General features: G+C 43.8%; 1 long non-coding RNA gene across 1 annotated transcript; it reads right to left on the minus strand.

Moving 5' to 3' along the window:
• Nucleotides 1-4357: 4357 nt before the first annotated feature.
• LOC135374677 (uncharacterized) lies at nt 4358-6767 on the minus strand. Its single transcript, XR_010417065.1, has 3 exons — nt 6429-6767; nt 4461-6309; nt 4358-4383 (listed from the first exon to the last, which is right to left on the minus strand). It is a non-coding gene; the product is annotated as an uncharacterized LOC135374677 (long non-coding RNA).
• Between the last annotated feature and the right edge of the window lie 3978 nt (nt 6768-10745).

Consider the following 10745-nt stretch of genomic DNA (forward strand, 5'->3'; position numbering starts at 1 on the left):
GGATGGTTCCCTGCTGTAGATAAGCTGTAAATGGGATGTTCCAGCGAGTACGCTGTGCTGTGGCAGATTCTTGGCTGTGAATGCTGTGAATATAATGTTGGCTTATATAAGCAAAGAAAAAGCCGAAATTGATTTCACAAATGTGTGCAAATGCTTTATTTATACCCAAATATAATAAAATAAATAAATAAAATAGTAATAAAAATAAATAAATAAAATAACACATAAATAAATATCCAAAAGTGGGCAAGGTTATGCACAGAACACCACGTACATGACTAGATTGCAAAAGAAAAATACTGTTGATTGGCTTCACGCTGCGGGGTGGTGATGGTGGTGATGGTGAAAGGGCTTGCCGTTGTCGGCCTCACGTAGGTGGGCAAAGTCACGACTTACGCCCTGGGAGAATGTGCGTCCTGGGCCGACTTCTAAGGGAGACGAGACGTGAGCTTCCCGGCCTGTCAAACAGAAATTATAGCCATAATGCTCTCATCGTAAAATGCGACTACCCGCCATCGGTATCAACTCAGAATCTGCTTTGAACTGGGAAACGTCGGTTGTCGTGTTGGCGCCTAAGGTACACCCTAGTAATTTAGGTGTTCCCTCCTAAATTTCACCTTCGCCGACCGAACAAAAATGTGAACGTCTTTACATTTGTATAGTCGTGTGATCTGTTTTGCATCTTGTTCCTGAACCCGTGCACGAGCTCTATTACGACAAAGGGTAAGCGGCGTGTGTAGTACGGTTGATCCTCAAGTCCTAAATCTGAACCAACAGGTACAGTTGTGACCCGATACTTATCTATAGTTACCGGAACTGCCATCATGATGTGTCATTGTCCCTCTTGCACGGCACAGACTTACTTTGTCGGTCAGCTAAATGAGAACGAGCGCCTGACAACCCAGTAAACCACAAACGTCTGTTAGACATACCAGAAAGATCCAAACGTCTAAGACATTTGGGATGTCTAGTAGACATCCGGATATGTCCAGCTAACGTGGAATGGATGTACTATGGATCGTCGGAAGCTCATCCATAACTGTATAAATGGATATCCTCTGGATGTAACAGCGGGACATTTGTCACATCCGGTGGACGTGCTTGTGAGGCATTGCGACGTCTAATATACGTCCAGTCGATGTTCCTACCGGATTAACATACGATAGTATAGACGTACGTTTACGAAACGTTGTTTCGATTATCAATTCAATAGTAATTTTTTCGTATAGCGCTAGAAGAAAGCGAATCTATCTTGCGAGAACGTGAGAAATTGGAGAACAAGTAAAAGCAAGTTTTTTTTTCATTTGTTCGCGTCCTGCTCTCTGCAAAGTATCTACGTAGCACTCTTCCACCAACACAAGAAACCTGTCAGTTTGACAGCTCCACTCAGCAGGTAACCTCATCATAGACAATAGCCTGAATTCCAAACACAATATTTGTTAGCAAGGAATATCAGAAATGTTAGCGGGCAGTTTGACTCATTGCAGACGTACGAATTAATTGCAGAATCACATCCTCGTCATCGTTACTAACGTTTTCGGCCCCACTATACTTAACAAACATCCCGCAACTATTGGTATTTTAGTATATGTTCCATCCAGTACGCCAATAGAGGCGACTGAGAAATGCCCAAGCCGTGTCGGGTGGGGTACGGCCACGGCTACGTCATTTGCGCTGTTCACCCGCACAAAATAGCAGAAAAAGTAGATTTGCAATCTGGTCTATATATTGTCGTTAATCCAGTAGGAACATCGATAGGACGTATATTAGACGTCGCAATGCCTCACAAGCACGTCCATTCGATGTGCAAATATCTAGCTGTTACATCCAGAAGATATCCATGTATACAGTTATGGATGAGCTTCTGACGGTCCATAGTACATCCATTCCACGTTAGCTGGACATATCCGGATGTCTACTAGATATCCAAGATATCCACGGTGTACCATCCTCTAGATGTCCATTAGACGTTCGTGGTTTGCTGGGAAGTGACTGCACATGCATGTATCAAGCTTTGCATCAAATTGTGTGATATCACATTGTCGTCTTATAGTGTTGCCACTGTTGCCACTATTTGTAGTATATTTGTTATCATACGTATAATGGGGTGTTCGTTATTCTTATTTAAAATATTTGAATTTATTGCTGATTGTCACTTTGTTCATTTGTTAGCGTGTTTCCAGTTTCTGCTTTGTGCAACAATTTATCTTCTATAAGTTGCTTCTATTTGAGCGGAACCTCCTGTCTTGAAACACGGGTTCCACCAGAAGGTAGGCTGAAGTCCAAGCACTCCTACATCGGGACACGATGGACACATATTCCAGCTGGAGACCTGCTGCATATCCAGCCTTGTTCCAGCCTGTGTCCACTGTGGAACTCGTTCTAGACCATTCTTTATCCGGCTGGATGCAGCCTGTTTCTGGGACAAGCCCATTTCCAGGCTAGATCCAGTTAAATTCGAGGCTGGAACTATCCTGTTTCCAGGCTAGATCCAGTTATATTCCAGGCTGGAACCAGTCGAATAATCCAGCTGGAATTCCCACTGCATTTCCAGATGGAATTTTTACTAGGGATAGTCTTCAGTCCTATCCTAGAAACCTTAGCAACCTGCCTTCGACTTGTTATGTTTCCGTTGCCAGCCTCGTGGAACCTTCCTCTGTTCACGTATGCAGATGACCTCTCCTTAAAGGGACCGAAAAGTGAATATAAACCTATCGAAACTTTATGTTCAGCGAAAAGCGTGAACCTTCAAAAGTTCAAATATCGAAGAACTCCGCTGAAATCGCTGTAGTTTTTCTGTAATCGAATTTTCCATAATTGCATGTCCAGGGACCTAGTAGGAAACCGGGCAGTCTGTCAACAATTGCATGACCCCGCGCCATCTGTCGAGGAACGCATGTAATACGCGCACTTCCGGGGGCTAATCCGGCGAAAACGAGAATAGCAGTGAGCATTTGTGACAAATTTCTACGTCTAGAATGTCGAGCCTCTTGATCATGAGTGCGTTGTAATTCCGCATTCGAGAACTGCCGCTCACACAGAACTGTGGTTCGTGCGTTAGAGTGCTGGAAAGTGTGTTCTTCGCAGCAGAAGATTCCTCGTCCAGAGATTAATCGAAGTCACATTTGTCCTCAGCAGTAGCTCACCGTGCCGTGAACATGGACTGCTTTGTAAAATTTCCATGTATCAGGGAGAAGCACTTGTGTAAGCCGCAACAAGCGCTGTTTTTTTCGTCGTGCAGGTGTTCATGTGTGAAATGCAAACCGACGGATACTACGGATGGATACTACGGTTTTTGCTGCCGAGAGGTAGAGAGTGCGTGTGAAAAGCAGACAGACAATTGCATCAGAATTAACGAATAGTTCGAAATACTGTGCCTTGACAATGAAGTACTGCAAGTGTCTTTTACATATATCCGAGAAACCGAAGATGATGGCAACATACACGGCAGCGCCGTGTGGTCCTTACGCGCTACTTGAATGGCAAACTGGACGGAAAACCCTTATTTCTGCAGGAAATTCCGTTATATCACCTGTCGGCCATTCACAAGATGGATATGGGGTGCTCCGAGAAAATACAATAGAAAGTACTCCACTGGATCTCGGTCTGCGTCATGCATGCTATTAGGGATGCTTTCCCATCAGTGCGCTGACTTGTAGAAATGTTGATGTCAGCATATTTTCATTTCTTGTTTGCTGCAAGTTTTTCTCGTTTGCATTTTCTTTGCTGTCACGGCATATTATAATTACTAGTTTGTTTCTGGAGGGTTAAGTAACCTGTGGGCATAGATGTATTTGTAGGTTATACTCATATATCTCAATTGTATATGTGAGGAGCAAGTAAGGTAATTTTCATCAGTGTCATTCAGCTGAACTGTGATCATAACCTTTTAGTATACTTCTTAGTGACTACGTTTCCAAATGTCAATTAATACTTGAACTAACATTGGGATTTAACACTTAACTCTGTTTTGCTAAACGGAGTAACTGATTCATTATGACGTCACCAACTAACATTTGTAAAGGAGGACCCGAGGGCTGACTTCAAGTATTATTAACCCTTGATCTCGGTTCAAAGTTAACCATGCACCATTGGTGTTCATAGTACTCCAAAATGGCTAAATAATTTATAGCATAAGTTATCTGTTACTGTAATTGAGATGTACTTTTGTAAAGTACTTTTGACAGCCCTGCAAATTGAAACTGGCTTCAGTGTACACTACAAATGCATCGTAACGTTTAATTGAAATATAATATAAGAGCAGAAGCAACATTTTGTCACAACTCAAACTATCTCTCTCTTTTTTATACCCCAGAGATTTAGGAAAAAGAGTAGGACTTCCTGCCCTCTGATGTTTCGACGTACTTGATAGAGTTGTATCACCTGCAACAAAATAAACCAGAGAAGGATAAACAGTTTTGTCTTTCCCTTTTGAATTTAACAAGCTAGTTATATTTTACCATTTGTGCACTTTTGTATTCTCTGTTGGTGAAAAGACTGCAGGGACAATAATGCTGCAGATCCAACAGTGACCTGTCATCTTGATGAGGATGAGAACTTTTCTTCATGCATGCTAAGTGAGACGAAAGAAAAGTACTTATAATGAAGGATGTACAAAAACAGTCAATCTCCGTCGACTAAAATTTTATACATGTGGATGTTACCAAATCGTGTAGTTTCCATCCAAAGGTAGGACTAGCAACGTTGTTTGGTTGTTGTTGGTAGGTTATTGGCATGTTGATGTGCTATACCGTTATGGAACATCAATATAGATAGAGGCAAACACAGTAGACAGCGTGATGGCTGCAAACTTTCAAGTGAAGATTTATTCAACAGAACAAGAACATGAAAGCATGAGTAGAAAAGGCAGTGCCCATGCAATGCATGGAGAACCACATTAATCTCTGAGAAGATAGGATGGGGAGAGCAATAAAGAAACATGACGGTTGTGCCTGAGATAGGGGAACTCCACAAATTTAGGACCAATATGATGTGGTAAGCTTGCATCCCTTACAAAAATGTTTAACTAGATCCTATAGTTGTTGTATAGAAATGCCTAGATAAAGCAGATTGAATTTCTATAGGAATACTATACAGTTTTTATGTACTCTTAAATATATTTTCTATAGATAATTGGTGACTGATTTCTATAGAATCTGGATACAGGCGGGTGGATACAAATCCTATACAAAGCAGTTAGGAACTGTAAAGAAACTGAATAGAGATTGTATTGAGTAGCTGTCCGAATTTTATACATTTCTTGTTCGATGTATATACGGCACGTATACGTTGTCTTTATTTGTGATGCTTGGTGTTTGACTACATAGCCCTGAGGAACATGCAACAGTGACGAGGTTGTAAGGTAAAACACACTCAGATTTATTTACATTTTATGTACAAAATCACTGTTGTGAGTCACTCAGCTCAAGCAGCATAGAGGCGAGGCTCCTCTTTATAGCAGCAACTGATGCCCCATACTTACTGGACGTGTAGTCTGGTAGTCTACGTAATGTGAGAAAATACATTTCGATAGGGGATATGTCTCTATACAGAATGGATACAGAATATATACATTCTGGATTCAGGTGTCTCCACAGAAAATAAATTAATTTGATAGCTGCAGAGCCTGTTACTGATAGTGCGCAGGTATCTAGCTACATAATGGTGAGAAAATATATGTTTCATGGAGGATTTATCTCTATAAATAATGGATACAGAATATATACATACTGTATTCATATGTTTCTATAGAAAACATACAGAGCCCACTAGTTAAGCTCTCTATATAGAACCAGTTCAGTAGAACCATGCAGTTTCTATCTACAAGATAGACACTGGATACGCTAGATAGGCATTCTATAAAACCCCTATAGAAAGTAGAAATTCATTTTTGATTTTTGTAAGGGATGGTTCACTGCAGCAGTGACACACACTCAACAATTCCTGTAGTAGGGCTTAAAAGACAATGAACTTTCACTGTTTCAATGGTCATTCAAGCGTAGAGGATGCATCACTAGAAAATTAATTAGCGTTCCTTAGTCATATAACTACACCTCTTCACACAGGAAGTATTCTTCTACCATTCAAACCAGCTAGCAGTTCTCATCGGTTTCTTCTCCTACTGTTGACATCGTACTAATGTTCTGCACCTGTGCAAAGACTCCATAAATGTCACAAAGTCTGCAACACCTAACAAATCTACTGCTTCCGTATCTGGACTTTGCATACCTGCTTTCAGCTATTTCTGTCGTGTCAACTTGAGTGCCTGGATCACACAACACGTAGCAGTCCGGCGCCACTGGAAGGCCCCTAAAATCAAATTTGTTGATGTTGACAATATTGAGTGCGGGACAAGTAGAATAACATAAGTTAAATGGAATACGTCATCGTTATATTATAATTTATACATCTGTGACGCCTGTACATACCTAAAGAGTTGTGTTGAACTAGTCACCTCGGTGAAGCAAAATCACTGGTTACTGAACGGCAGTTTGCTTCGGACGCCTTCGCAATTCGCCGTCTACGGCATCTTCTTCGTAGTCATCGGCAGCAAAATAAGCTCAGCACACACGCCACGACTGTTGCATCTAATAGCCGAGTGTTTCGAACCACATTCGTTCTCGCGCTCTCTCCTCTTGTGGCAGAAAACGAAGATGAACGAACATGATTTTTCCATCCCCGAACACCAAAACTACACCAGGTATATGTAGCTATCCTGAATACGTGATGTAAGACTTCACAGTCCTATCTCTTCTTAAAACCCTAGAATGAGGCTCGTGTCCCATTCCTCTTCCTCTTTATTCACGTGTCGGCACCTTACATAGGCCACGGGGTGCTGGTTTCGTCCCTCCTGGGATGATATTTGCATATATTGCAGATTGTGGCTATGTGCATGTGACCATCAGGAGTGACATAACCAATGGTCTTAAGTATGCCTTGTTTCGATGCCGTTTGGGTAACAGTGTATGGGCCTTGTGGCGTAGTTCTCATCCTAGGTAGGCGCCTCTGTACTAGGATAAGATCGCCGAGTTTGATGTCCGGGATGCGATTGCTGTGACGACGGTCGAAGTGTAGCTGCATAGTTACCCTGTACTTGTTGATCTGATCCAAGTTGTTGCGCTTCTCGGTTAGAATGATTGTATCACTGATGCCTAAATCCTGATCAGCATGGAGAATAGGTGAGCGGCCATGTAGAGCAAAGTAGGGAGAGCACCCTATAGCTTGGTTGTGGGAACGATTACGATGATGCGTTAATTGCAGCTTCCAAACATGGTTTCCAACCACAGGGAAAATCAGGATACATGTGTATAAACTGCTTGATATCGCGGATAGCACGCTCAGCCATTCCGTTTGCCGCAGGGTGGTAGGGAGCTGTGAACTTCAACTGGATATGTCGTTCTTGGGCCCATGTGACAAGACGCTTGCTTGTGAACGCAGGTCCATTGTCACAGATGATGGTCTTAGTGCTTGTGAAGATATCCCGCTCCAGCATGGCAATTACGCTCATGGTATCTTCCCCCCCTGGCCGTGTGTTAATTACTCGAGTGTGTTCATCGATGGCAAGCAGAAATGATTGGGCTTTCCTGATGCCCTCAGACTTTTTACGTAATTCAGCAAAGTCGAGGTTTATGACTTCGAATGGTACTGATGAATGGTGAGGCAACGTCATGCGATCAGCTCTTTTGCGAAACTTGAGTTTGTTTCTTTGACACAAGTCACAGGAACGAACATAGTTTCTGACGTCTTGCTTCATACGTGGCCATGTGAAACGTTGACATATCTTGCGATAAGTTGTTGAGATGCCGTCATGGCCACCAGACTCTGGGCTGTCATGGTAGAGGTAGAGAACTCTGTTTATCATGGTTCAAGGAACTTCGTACCTGCCTTCCTTGAGGATTATCGGCTGAGTGCCTTCCCATATTAGTGAATCGGAAAAAATTGCGGCGGTGAGATGCTCGAGCCCAAGGCGAGACATAGCATCAGCGTCTGTGAGGACCTTTCCTGGCTTGTAGTGAATCTTCATATCAAATTGTTGGAGGACCATCTTGCAAGGCGTCCCTTGAGGTCGGCAGATGTGAGGATGTGTGTCACGGGTTGGTGATCTGTGAACAAGTTGAACGTCCTTCCATCAAGGAAGGTACGGAAGTACCTAACTGCTTTTGCAACAGCGAGAAGTTCTTTCTCTGTTGTACTATAATTGAGTTCCGTGTCGTTGAAGGTGTATGAGTAGTACCCTATAGCTGTCATTTGTTGGGCGGCGGGTTTCATCACGTCACGCTGGTATAATACAGCGCCCGTTCCAAAGTGGGAGGCATCGGTACGCAGCTCAAATGGTAACTTGAAATCTGGTGGTGTCAAGATGGGGTTGGAAGTGATTGCTGCAAGAATGTCTTGATAAGCAGCTTCGCATGGCGTAGTCCAGTGGAAGCGAACGTCCTTGCGAAGTAAAGCCGTTAGACTTCTTGTTCTTGCGGCGTAATCCTGGACGAACGCACGAAAGTGACCAGCCAGTCCAAGGAACACACGCAGGGAGTGTACATCGTAAGGCTTCGTCATGTGCTTGATCTTCTCCACAGATTCCTCTTTAGTTGTTTTGGTCATGCCGTCAATTCGCCTGCCCAGGAAAACAACACTAGAGCTGAACCAAACGCTCTTCTCAATGTTGATTTGGAGGTTGGCATTACTGAGTGCTTGTAGTACCATATGGAGATGATGGTAATGTTCCTCTGTTGATCTCGAATAGACTAGAACATGGTCTATGTAGACATGTACGAACTTGCCAATAAATGGTTGGAGTACAGATGTCATCATTTTTTGGAACCACGCAGAGGAATTTTTCCACCCGAATGGTAGACGATTGTACTCGTATAAGTCAAACGGTGTGACAAAGGCCGTGTACTTTTTTGTTTCCTCTGTTAAAGGGATTTGCCAAAATCCTTTGCAGAGATCGATGCAAGAAAAGGTTGTGCTCCCACCTGTTTGGTTGATAATATCATCCACATGGGGCATGGGAAACGGAAAAAGGTCAGTCTGACGGTTTAAGAGCCTATAGTCGGTGCACAACCGAAACGAGCCATCGGCTTTGGGGACAATAGTTATGGGTGAGGCAAATGATGATGTTGATGGACGAATTATGTCTGCGTCGAGCATAGCCTGGAGTTCTTGCTGCAGCCAGTTCTTTTTGTCAAGTGATATGTTATAAGGTTTTCGCCGAATAGGTGTGGCGTCCCGGATTGTAAACGGAACCTCCAGCGCCGTGGTCGGTGAAGGGAATCCAGTGCCCGGTATCAACTCTGGGTAGAGGCTGTGTACGTCAAAGTCTCTGGGAACAGCAGCAGGAGCAGCGGAAATCTGTAGTGAAGCGTGAATACGGTCATATGCAGTAGAGACTGTATCGTCCCAATAGATATTGAGTTTTAGGCGTTTAATATCTGGTCGTGAGAGTAGCACGTCATAGTCCACGTCAGAAATGACCAGAGCGTTTGTGGTGATAGTTTAGTTGGAAATCCGCAGGGATACCTTACTCCACTGACTGAATATCTTAGAAGTGCCATCGAACCCTTTGACACATACAGTTCTCCCTTCATACACGTCCTCTGGAGATAGAATGCGAGTGTTGACGAAAGTGATTGAGGATCCACTGTCTATAAGGGCACGTGCAAGGATGTCGTTGACACGTACATCGATGTAAATGAGTTTCGTGGATACAAGGTAAACAGCTTCATATTGTGTCTTTGGGTGGAAACCAGCACCCTTTTTTACTGGTTTTTTTTTTTTTGTACTACATGGTCAGTGTAGTCTTCAGCTACAGCTGAGGTTTGTGTATTTGTTGGACGGCCTGGCCGCTTGTGCGGTCCATGAGGCGGAAAAATGCGTTGGCTTGAGGTTGCGTTGCTGGCGTTTCCTACAGCATCTGGACGTACTGTTGTGGCTGGTACTTCATGTGTGCTTCGACATACACCAGCGTCGCGTAGGCATTGCAACACTGCTTCGGGATCTCGTGGTCCGCGGATCTTTACGACTTGCTGAACATGAATGGGTAGTCCGTGTATTAGCAAAGCAACGACAGAGGAGCTGGGCAGCTGTGGCTCGGCAAGATGGAGTAAGCCTAATTTTTCGAAATAGTAGTCAGTGTATGAACCAGTAACATACTTGAAGGTTATGGCGTCATTCCACTGAGCCACTTTATCCTCGCCGAATGAGAGAAGGAGGCTTTGTTTCCATGACTCCCAAGTTGCCTGGTAATGCTCAAGTAGGCGAGAGTCATACCACATCCTGGCCGATCCGAGAAGGAAGGTTCGTAAATTGTCGATTTTTGTCCGATCTGTTAACCAATGGTTATGCTGGCACTCGTGTTCGTACAAAGGCATCCATGACCCCGCACCCCTACTACCGTCAAATTCCTCCGGCTTGAATAAGGCTGATGGGCGAGATGAATCCTCCCGGACAGACATGGTGCGAATTAGGTCAACAAGGACTCGCTGTTGTTCAGCTAACTGATTCTGTTGGTGCTGAAACATGGATAACAACGTTGCCGTGTCTCCACTAGCCTGCGAAGCCGTCTGTCGCGTCTGTGAGTTCCGAGGAAACCGGACTAGCCGATCAAAGTCATCGAGCTTCATATTGACTTTAAAAGTGCCCTGAGTAGCAGGTGAAGAAATGTCGAGGTTTGCCTTTGAAGCCACATACTGAAGGAGGGCTTGGTGGTCGGGGTGAAAATCCAGGTTGAAGCTGTCCTCTCCGAC

The sequence above is a fragment of the Ornithodoros turicata genome, unplaced genomic scaffold (assembly GCF_037126465.1).
Source record: "Ornithodoros turicata isolate Travis unplaced genomic scaffold, ASM3712646v1 Chromosome97, whole genome shotgun sequence".
Classification (NCBI taxonomy): Eukaryota; Metazoa; Arthropoda; class Arachnida; order Ixodida; family Argasidae; genus Ornithodoros; species Ornithodoros turicata.